This window comes from Chrysemys picta, chromosome 2 (genome assembly GCF_011386835.1).
Source record: "Chrysemys picta bellii isolate R12L10 chromosome 2, ASM1138683v2, whole genome shotgun sequence".
Classification (NCBI taxonomy): domain Eukaryota; kingdom Metazoa; phylum Chordata; order Testudines; family Emydidae; genus Chrysemys; species Chrysemys picta.
The window spans coordinates 158381885-158388340 of record NC_088792.1 but is presented as its reverse complement, the minus strand read 5'-3'; positions in this window follow the sequence as shown (position 1 = coordinate 158388340).

The window sequence follows — 6456 nt, the reverse complement described above, 5'->3', positions numbered from 1 at the left end:
TAATGCTGACGTCTTCCAGGATCCAAGGATGTTGGGTACCTGGAGTAGGGTCAGCCCCAGCACTGCCTCCTGTCCTGTATATTCCTGCTGTTGCTTCTGTCTCCTACCCACTCCCCGTTGGCATCACTGATACCTGTAACTTCTTAGCATTTATAGAGCACTTACCAGCACTTTTCAGACGTAAAATCAGCCATGATGGGTCAGACCAAAGGTCTATCTAGCCCAGAATCCTGTCTTCCGACAGTGGCCAGTGCCAGGTTCTTCAGAGGGAATGATCAGAACAGATCATCATCAAGTGATCCATCCCGTCACCCATTCCCAGCTTCTGGCAAACAGAGGCTAGGGACACCATCCCTACCCATCCTGGCTAATAGCCATTGATGGATCTATCCTCCATGAACTTATGTAGTTATTTTTTGAACCCTGTTATAGTCTTGGCCTTCACAACATCCTCTGGCAAGGAGTTCCACAGGTTGACTGTGTGTTTGTGTGAAAAAATATTTTTTGTTTGTTTTAAACCTGCTGCCTATATTTCATTTGGTGACCCCTAGTTCTTGTGTTAGGAGGAGTAAGTAACACTTCCTTATTTACTTTTTCCATACCAGTCATGATTTTATAGCCTTCAATCATATCTCCCCTTAGCCGTCTCTTTTCCAAGCTGAAAAGTCCCAGTCTTATTAATCTCTCCTCATACAGAAGATGTTCCATACCCCTAATCATTTTTATTGCCCTTTTCTGAAGCTTTTCCAAGTCCAATATATCTTTTTTGAGATGGGACAACCACATCTGCACAGAGTATTCAAGATGTGTGCATACTATGAATTTATATAGAGGCAATATGATATTTTCTGTCTTATCTATCCCTTTCTTAATGATTACCAACATTCTGTTCACTTTTTTGACTGCCGCTGTACACTGAGTGGATGTTTTCAGAGAACTATCCACAATGACTCCCAAGATTTTTCTTGAGTAGCAACAGCTAATTTAGACCCCATCATTTTATATGTAGAGTTGGGATTAGTACATGTATAGTGAATGATGAAGCCTCCTGACCCACAGACCTGTACAGAAGTAACTATAGCTGAGAGGCAGAGTAGAGAAGTGATAGAATAGAGAGGAAGAAAATGGAATTTGGTTCTTGTGCTCACATGATATATATCTACAGCAGATGCTTGTGTGTGTGGACAGACCTACTATCTAAGGAGCGTGTTGGGCTATATAGACAGGGCAGAGACGAGGGGTTAACCCTCTTCTGGCCCCAGGAAAGATCACAGCTTCCTCAAGTGCAGGGATCTGTAAGGTAGCTGAGCCAAGCTATGTGTGGGAAATTAACGAATCCTGTTCTCTCAGCATGAGTCCAGGGGAGTTGTGGCAGGGAGAGTGGGGAGGAAGGTTCTCCAAGGACGAGGGGTGGAGCCGAAAAGAGACATATCCTTGCTGCAGTTGTGCCAAGGTTGAGCCATGCGCTCTCATGGTTGTTGAGGCTGGCCTGTGACTTTAGTGCTCTTTTTTTGAGACAAAGACCTAGTTGAATTTGAGCCCTGTGTAAAAGCAGCTATTTTTCTCCCCTGTTTTTCAATAACCAATACTATACAATTGTGAAAACTGTGCCTACCCTCTGCTCTGACGGGCTTGTCTAGGGCTTGTATCTGCATTAAAGCTTAGCTGCCACTTCCAAAGTGAGCTAGGCCTACATCTGTAAGGAGCCGGAGCCAGAGCCTGGCTAGCATGTGCTGCATTTGGATAGAAGTGGAGCTATTCTCATAGTTCTGCTTCCTACTGAGAAATTGGGCTAGGGGCAAAGGGGAGAACCTATCCTGAATGAAAGTGGGGAAGGTTTTAAATTTAGCCACACGATGGCAGTAACGTCTCCATTATAATCCTCCATGCAGCTCCCTGGAGTAGATTTCTGTTCGAGATGCACTCCATTTATTGCTCAACCTCCTGCATGGTTAAATGTTTATCTGTGTACATGGGGAAAGGATTTGGGATGAATTAAATACTTGCTTAAAATAAGGCATAAATAATTTCAATTAACAGGTTGCATATGGTCTTAGTGTGATTATGATGTAGGGGTAATGGCTATTCGTAGCAGCTCACCTGCTATCCCTTCCTGGGCAGGGAGTAAGGCACAGGTGCTGTGATTGTTAAAGCTGACTTGGGCTAAGAGACGTAATGGGTCAGTTTTGTGGGGTGGATAGCGGTAGGATCCATCTGCCAGAGCTAAGGGAAAGATTTAAGTTGGGCCAGGGCCGGGCCAGCCTTTGAGAGTCCAAGGAGCAAATTCCCAAAGGGCTTACTGGCCTCTAGAATTAGATCTACAGTAAAACCTTTGTGAGAGACCACCTATCACGAGTGCCTATGGGTAGAGGCCATGGACCATCACTGCTATCTGGTGTGCAAGCTTTTGAAGAGAGGTGACCGCTTTTGGTAACTCCCATGAGTGGTTGCTCTAGGCGGAGAAATGGGCTGTGTCCTACCCCTGGCTTACTGATGGAAATTACTTTGGCTGGAGTTCATCAGCGGTGTTCACCCTCCTCCCTCTCTAAGCACAAGGGGTACACGGTGGCTTGTCCCAGTAGCTGGAGGGGTGATGCTACGGCCGTGTCCTTCCTCCCAGCCCCAGCCTGGGCTAGAGTAGCAGCCACTCTGTCCCTCCAAGTCCTGGGAGCATTGACGGCTTAACACTAGTGAGGGAAATGCCCCTTCCAACAGCAGCTTCTGTCCACTGAAGTGTGCAGGCATTGGGGGCACGGGGGCCTTAACACTGCACCCCCACCTTTACTCATCCCCCACCGCTATAATGGGGAGAGCGGTAAAGAGCTATTGCATCACCAGCACTCACAAGTTTTCTTTAGCTGAAAGAGGTAACAGGACTTTGCAAAAAGAGAGAAGTGCCCGGTTTTCCCCTCAAAAGGATAATTACTAAAGGCAAAGTGGTGATATATTTTGTGAGGGAGGCTGTGGAAAATTCAGTCCTCTACCCCCTCTGTTCCTTGGCGTTGAACATTTAATAACTTTCAGGAGAGAGAGGAGGAAGTGGAGAAGAGGTGGGGGCAGGGCCTTGGGAAAGGGGGTGGAATCGGGGCATACCCCCTCCAGCCCCCTGCTGTGAACTGCTCAGGGCAGGGGGCTGGGAGCACCCCCACAACCCCAGCCCTGACCCCTGCACCCACCTCACAAACTCCGAGCCCCTTGCCCTGACTCCTGCACCCCCCCACATCCCAACCCTCACCCTGAGCACCAAATGGGAGCTCCTGCACCCTCCCCCCCCCACATACCCACCTGCACCCCTCACACTGAATGGGAGCTGCCCCAGGTAGGTGCTCCACACCCCAACCTCCTGCCCCAACCCTGAGCCCCCTCCCTCATTCTAGCTCCTGGCCAGACCCCAACCCCCAGCCAGCTCCTGCACCCTATCTCCCTCCTAGACCCTGTACCCCCACCCTCAGCTCGGTGCAGAGAGGCAAAGAGAATGGGCTAGAACCAGGGAGAAGGTAGGTACCCACTCTATGTGGGCAGGGGTGAGGGGGGGGATCCTGTTTACCCTCTCTCCAGCCCTGCTGTGCTTGTAGTTTACTCCCGGACCCTCCCTTGCTCCAACGACCAACCCTAGCTCCCGCCCCGCTGTGTTTTTGCCCCCAGCCCCTGCCTTGCTCCAGTTAGCAGGGACTAATCCTCCCCCCATGCTCCTCTCACCCCTGGCCCCTCCCTTGCTCCAGCTGGGAACCAATCCTTCCCCCCCACACACCATGCCCAGCTGTCAGGGTGGATAAAAATCAATGACTCAAAAAAAAAAAATCAGATTTTTTTAAATTTAAATCCAATCTAAAGATAGTTTTAATTAAGATACATTATATCATGGAATAGGGATTATAAATTCTGATTCTATAGTATGAGACTATATTCATGTAATGTTTTAAGAAAAGTTTTGTAAATGAGTTCTAATAGTTCAGGGCTTGTTATGCAGACAAAACTACACAGGATCATTTCAGGGGGCAAGACAAAGATGCCACATTTATTATGATAAATATTTGATCTATAACCACTAGCTAATACCTTAATACTTATATATACACATACACACACATTAGATGTTCTGCAGCTTCTGTATAGTTACCAGTTCTGAATATAGCTTGAGTTCGCAGCTTGGGATTGTAGCTTGTGGCGGCTAAGTGGCCAGGAAAGCCGGGCACAAGGGCTGGGTCTGCCCTCCCGTGTTGGCAGCAGAACGTTACCCTTCCAAGTCTTCCATCTCACCCATCCTTTTTGTAGGCTTTAGTTTGAATCCAGAGTCTATAGGTCTTGCTGCTGCCTCTGGGTTTGGTGTGATTGATTACCCGTCGATTGCAGACGTGATTTTCAGCCTGGGTTTGATCTTCCTTCTATTGTACCTTTTTTCTTTTTTTCTTTTCTTCTTAGGGTGGACTCTTCTTACTTTGTTAGGGTTCTTGTCTGCATCTTCAGCCGTTGGTGTTTGAACTCTGTTTCATCAGGACAGGCTGGTGCTGGAGGTTGATTCCATCATCCATACATGCCTCATTCACACATCTCATCTAAACTAATAAGCTTACAGCAGAGTTTTGCAAAAATGAAGGTTGCAGCAAGCTTTTACAAAATGGAGTAAGTGTGGTAAAATGGAGTTTGAATTACAATATGGCAAACAGTGAACAGAAGTAGGCAAGTGTAATGAATGGCAAACAATGAACAGAAGTTACAATACTGAAACAGTGCAAGTCTCAGTGATTTAAGCAGGAATTGGAATGACAGTGAAACTTACAAGGGCAACTGGCTGAACAGCTATGGCTCTTAACAAGCATTTTAATTGTCAATTAGCCAGTTATTGGGGTAACCAGTTTTATGAATGAATGTTGTTTAATTCATAAAACTTTACTTATGAAGTTACATTAATAAAGTGAACAATTAAAAACAATTTCATTAATCAGTTCTACAGGCTTAGGGACCCAATCTTATGGGGTTCTACAGACTTCTGTATAGATTATTTAGGTTAATTTTTCTATCTACCCCATGGGACTCAGTGCTCAGTCTAGAAGATACCATCAAAGATGGATGCTTAGTTTTGCAGTTCTCAAACTGTGGATTTGTGTCCACGTGAGGTAACATGCTTGTTAACAGCAAAAATGTTTTTAAATAAATAAATGTATAGAGGTGAGAAATAACAGATCTCAACTCTACTGTCCCTCTGCAAATTTGTGTATACAGGGTCAACCCCTTACCTCTCTTTAAAAGTGGAAAGTTTCAAAAAGTTCAATGAATAGAAGATTGTTGGGGGCAGAATAGATCTGGACATAAATGAGAAACCTGGAGATAAATGTGAGAAGTGAGAGACGTATGTTTTTTTGTTAAAATATTATGTTTGCTGTTGAATAGGGTTACCATATGTCCAGATTTTCCTGGACATGTCCGGCTTTTTGGGCCTCAAATCCCCGTCCGGGAGGAAATCCCAAAAAGCCAGACATGTCCGGGAAAATAGGGAGGAAGGGCCCGGGGGTGCTCAGCTGGGGGCCGGGATGGGGTGGGGGCCAGGGCCGGCGGTGCTTGGACGGGGCCGGGGCTGGGAGTGCTCGGCCGGGGGCCGGCGCCCCAGGGCCTGAGCCGAGCCGCATGGGAGACGCCTGGGCCAGAGCCTCTTGGCCTGGGCCGGCCGGCTGCCGAAGGGAGCCGCTCGGCCAGGGGGGCTGGACTGGGCCACGCCGCACCGCACCCTGCCCCTGTCCCCACCCCAGCCCCAGCTTACCTGCTGCCTCCCTGTTTCAGGCTTCCCGCGAACATTTGATTCGCGGGAAGCAGGGGAGGGGGAGGAGCAGGGGGTGGAGCATTCAGGGGAGGGGGCAGAGTTGGGGTGGGGCAGGGATGGGGGCGGGGAAGGGGCGGAATTGGGGCGGGGGCGGGGCCCTGTGGAGTGTCGTCCTTTTTTAAAACTAAAATATGGTAACCCTACTGTTGAAGGAAAAAAATCCAGAATACTTAATGTTGTTATTTTAATTAAATAAAACAATTTTAAATGTCTGTCTGTCTGGTGATGTTCTCCTCCTAATACAGCCTGGCAAGAAAATCCTCCAAATATTAATGATTAACCTGTTGAATTGGAGATAGTTCACCTCCCAATGACTTCATAAATATCTGCTTCAATTATCTTTGGTAAATGAAATAACCAAACAATCATTCATTTTCTGATATAGCTGTAAAACTCATCTGAAAAGTTTTCAAAATAAATCGCTGTTTAAAAATGTATAGTGTGTATTTTCTAAAAACAAAACCTAAATCTATCTCTGAGTTGCGAAGAATAGGTTTTAAGGTTATAACAACCACCAAGAATGGACTTTGATGTAGAAACCCATGACTAAATTGAGTCTTCCTAACTAGTGATTTAAATAATGAATTGAATTAAATCAAATCCACCTTGCCTGCTGTGCTCTTGCCCCCATCCTCTTC